At 41.1% G+C, this 5190-nt stretch overlaps 1 pseudogene; it reads right to left on the bottom strand.

Annotated features, from left to right (window-relative positions):
- Positions 1-249: 249 nt before the first annotated feature.
- Positions 250-4315, bottom strand: LOC120686845 (annotated as a pseudogene).
- Positions 4316-5190: the final 875 nt, after the last annotated feature.

Genomic DNA, 5190 nt, shown 5'->3' with positions numbered 1-5190 from the left:
GTTGAGCGTAGGTCGTCCCCACACGACGATGTGCTCCAGTGACCACTGCGTATCTGGCCTGTGCAGCTAGGAAGAAATCAACAAATGCTACCCACCTTGGAGCTGATCCCCAGTCTCTTGATCGAAAATCCAAAGGCTGGCAGAGGAAAGGTCTTTAGTTCAGGGAACAAGATGCACAACTTTATGGATGCAAGAGTATACACACAACATTCCTCAAATGCCTTATGCTAATGATTGTTGATCAAAATAAAAGCAGTGAAAATTTGTTTTCCAAGGCCAAACCAGAATTTTTCTTACAAGAATCAATAGTGCTATGTCCAATGTCTATGACCAAGATAATTTTTGAAACGGTAGTGGATCACTTTACAAAGACATTCGCATTTCCAGGTTGCCTCATGCACATCTTGCAGCTAATGTACATATGTCAATCCTATCATTAGCAAAGAAATATTCCATTATATTCCTTCTATAAAGCAGGTGAATCTTTCTCTTAAAAAGGGAATACTGCAGTGTGTTGCGGCTCTATGCACACACTACAAGTACAATTATTTTGTTGCAGGAACCTTATATACATGCATGATATTGTCTAAATTTAACATTTATGGAAGAATGTGACAAACCAAAAACACAGCATAGAGACATGATTTGTCAAAATCAGTGCAGGATAAAATATGCACACGATGACTTTAAGAAATAAGCATCCATTTTAATTGGAAACATTGCCAAATTTGGGTGGCCAGCTCCAGACTAGCAAAATAGAGGTGTGTATTACTAATCTAGCAAATTTAGGAAAGATGTATATTTTTTTTCATTTTCAATATAAATTATAAAATTCATGACAAAAGTCTAGCATAAAAAGGTTGCTCCAGAAAATTCTAGTAAGGTTCAGAAGCTGTAGAGGAAACACTAACAATATGCAGTTGTGTGAATATACCTTAGCATTTCCAACTATCTGTAGACCAGAAGTCTTTGTAAACAACTTGTAATCAAAATAAAGTACCTGCAAACAACCGCAGAATAAACATCCAACTTTTCAATATTTCCAGAAATACACAATCAATTGATTTAGACGAGAAATCTAACCAAACTTCATGGGTGCATGAAAATTTAATGAATCATCTAACCTCTGCAAACTCACTGATTTCTGACTTTATCTCCTTCACAAATGCTGGTGTGTCTGAGACCAATGCCACCCGAGGTGTACCCTTCGTACAGCAAATCTGTAGGGCTCTCTTAATACAAAGAACTGCAGCTTTTCTTGCTCGCACTGGCCTAAAACAACAATAAGATTTAGTTTTCAAATGTTCAAACATAAAAAAATGTGGAGAAGTCACTGTTCTAAAACATAGCCAAATATTGCCGGATTTGTCCTAACCGACCATCACCTAATATGCTGTTACACACCAGGTGCGACCCAACTGCAAATGCAGTGCCTTGCCTACTGCCAAGTGCTTTGTACAACACTAACAAGAGTTGTTAACAGATTGTTTACATGATAGATGGTGGACGTCCTCAATCTTAAAGATGAGTAAATGATACAAATTAGTCATTACAAACTATTCCAAAGTCCAAACATACTCAACTAGAGAGGATCCAACTTAAGATCAAAGAATTATAAATCAGAAAAGAAAAATACAAACCTATCCTAGGTCCCACTTACAATTCTGGTATAAAGAAGCATTTTTGGTGCCTATTGATGAAACAGATAATTTAACAGGTGAAAATCGCATAATGTCATTATTCTTTTGAAAGTGAGTAGACAACTTATAATAGTTTCATTCAATTTACGCAAGCACACACACAAGTGTGCCATACCTATTTGCCATCATGCGCATGTGCAAAACAATATCTGGATTCACACCTTTCAAAGCCCAGTTAACTGCTGCTTTGACTGTACTGGAAGGAGATATGATAGCTCGCATAAGTTCACCAAATGTGTTAGGCCTGGCATCCAACGAGTCTGGCAATCCAAAAAGGGCCGAGGCAGCAGCCTTCATTCTAGGATGAACATTCTTCAGAAAAAAACTGAATCCCAACTGCATCTGTCGTGTCATCAAACCTAAAATTGTGGATAAGAACCATTGAGCATGCTTTTGATATTTAGTTTTTGTATGAAAAAAAAACAGCTAAGTGAAAGAAAGCAAAGGAGCCGCACATAGAGTAACAGAAACAAGACAATAGACTGGTTACCTAAGACCTAAGAAATAAAAGATGAACATTAAAAAACTGGTTATCTAAACCCTAATTCCTTTTCCTCTGGATGTGCAAGATGTAGTAAATACCTCTATCATCTAGTGTAACTTTAAAGTAAATTAAAGCCCTAGAAAAATTATCTCCATTACAACAAAAACATGTCCAAGTCATGGCAAGAACGTATTCTAGGAAGTAACTGTAGTACTAACCAGATAATAGGATCCTTCCAGCTATTCCAGTCACTACACAGAACATTGGTCTCAAGTGGGTTTTCAAAGATGTCCACTCTTATATTCAGATCTCGACCATATGTTCTAGCACAGTGATGTTTCCTCCACAAATGTTTGATTTCATGAATAGTGAACGAGTGGTTGGTATAAGAAATGTACTCCCCAAAAGGATACAATCCCCTGTGAGATAGGGAAAGGACCAGAAAAATGGTAAGTCACAATTAAACATTAACACTATATATGCAAGGAATAGCAAAGGATAGTCAACAAAATTTCTGAAGTTTCAGAGAGCTCAAAGCTTTCAACCTATCCCATAGTAATCATATCAAACATAAAGATGAAATGGAGATGAGTGTAAAGGCATATGCCTGGTCTGCCCGATGATTAAAGATCGATTTAACATGACACTCAAGGCTCCTGCTGTTAAGATCTTGTACATTTCATTGCCAAATCCAGCTTCAGACGCTTTCCCCAACACAAAGCCTTGTTTGCAGAATTCATGTGCAGGAAGTGTTCTCACTCTTTCTGCTCCTGGCAAGTTAATTGAATATATAAACGTTGTGCTCCTGAATGTAACTAGCAACTGAGTTCTCCATGCAAAACTAGAGACTTTGGCTGCAACAGTTGATTTATGACTGAACTATGTGATGTGCATATTAGTTGTCCATTTCCATGCATGTAACGGGCACAAGTATGATAACTGGTAACATCTATCACACTTCTGAATGAATATGCATGTAAATGGATGTTGTGTTGAATCACGTAAATCAATGTCTCAAACTATTCACACAAACAGCAGGAGATAGTTATTCAATTTTCAATTTTATCTAAAACATCATACATAAATAGTTTTGTGATATTATAGTTTTACCTGGTTATGAAAATATACGCAGCAGAATTAATGGTCCATGCTAGAAGTTTGGATACAGTCCTTTTGTGGATATACAACAACTATGGATATATACCAAAACTCAGTTTGCTTAAACGTTCTATAAGACCTCTGTAAAATCGGTTGCAATCCTAATCCGAAATGGGGTAAAATACGACGGCAAGTGTTTAAGCAGACATCATTTCGAGCTCTCTCCACTTCTGGCACTCTGAACAACATAAACACTATACATTAGTGGTCGTGAATCTCACAGAGCACATAAGTCAATTCCTTCATTAAGTAGCTAGACTAAACACTTCCTCACTTGCCGGGCTACATCCCCAAGTTCCTTAATTAAGCACAGAAGTAACTACTGTCTTCGACAGAGCACGATCACAGATCTCTACCAGGCCATCCAATCAAATGAAATGACTTAACCATCACAATCTAATTCACCTATACGGCGCGTGATTAACAAACCATATCTCGCAGATAGAACGCAGTGGGTTGATGAACACGCAGCATTTCCAGGAGGCTAAAAAAAATAGATGGATCAAATCAAGGGATGACCCGCTTCGTTATCGGAACACACCGTGGAGCTCGAAGTGGCGCCGGATCAACTCGCGGACCCGCAGGCTGGCCAGCTCCGGCGAGCCCCGCCCCGCGCCCGCGGCCTCCTCCCCCATCCTCTCAACCGACGCGCACGTGGCCCCGTCCCCAACGACCGCGTCGTCCCCAACCCACGCATCCTGCTCCGCGGAGGGCGAGTCCTCGGGGAGCTCGTCGGAGAAAACGCGAGCGCGGGACGCGGTTGAAGTGCTTGGGGCTTTAGGGCCGTGGTGGTGCTGGAGTAGTAAGAGTAGGATGAGGGCCGCCGCCGAGAAGGCGGCCACGAGGAGGGCTCGCTGGAGGAGACGCGGAGGCACGGGCGAACGGGCCCCGCGCCGCCACCGCGCCGGCGCCGGCGGCATGGGGAACGGGCGTCGCCGTCGCCGCGGACAGAGCGGGACTGGACTGGACCGGAGCACGGATAGCACGAGGCCCGATCCGCTAACTATTTTTCAATTGATATAAGAGTCCGGTAACGTGTTGGGTCGGGCCTCAACAGCTGAAGAGCATGCTGGAAACAATTAGGCCCAGCAGAAATTGGAGCGCCGACCGCCGATTAATATATGTTGTGTTCCTCTCACAATTAAAAGAACGAAATCTCTAAACATCACTCAGTTGTTTTTTAATTTTCACCGGTATTTAAACGGTTGTGAACACTTCAAAAATTGTGCTTCGCACCCGTCCGATGCTCACTATTGGAAAAATTTTCATGCAAATCATGAAGAGTTTGGCAATGAAATTAGAAATATAAGATTTGCATTGAGTATAGGATTAATCCTTTTGGTAGAAGGAGCACCCACACCATATGGTCAGTGATCCCAACTATTCACAACCTGTCATCGTGGTTTTCTATACTATAAAAGTTGAAACATTTGAAACCGTTTCTCACCAAGAATTAATCTATCCACCCTCTCACAAAACACATCTTAATGCCCCACATGTAAGAGTCAAAAAAATTTCATCACCGTGAGTTTCTCTACCCATCTTTGTGCTTGTCTTCCCTACGTCGCCCGTCATCCTCGCGCGTAGTGATTGCCTTCCATACAGCATCTCCAATTTCATGATTGCTTTCCATACAGCATCTCCAATTTCGTGATTGCTTTCCATACAACATTTCCAATTTCGTGATTGCCTTCCATACACCAGGTGCCTACCCTCATAGGCCAATTTTTTGGTCGAGTGTATATATATAGAATTGCTTAAGATTGACCTGCTTAGCCTGTCACGACACACAAGAATTTGCTCTTCCGTCCCTCATAGGCCAATTTTTTACTATTCCTATTATTATTA

The sequence above is a fragment of the Panicum virgatum genome, chromosome 8N (assembly GCF_016808335.1).
Source record: "Panicum virgatum strain AP13 chromosome 8N, P.virgatum_v5, whole genome shotgun sequence".
In the NCBI taxonomy this organism is placed as follows: domain Eukaryota; kingdom Viridiplantae; phylum Streptophyta; class Magnoliopsida; order Poales; family Poaceae; genus Panicum; species Panicum virgatum.
Note: the sequence above shows the minus strand (reverse complement) of the source record. Positions and strands in the feature narration are given on the sequence as shown.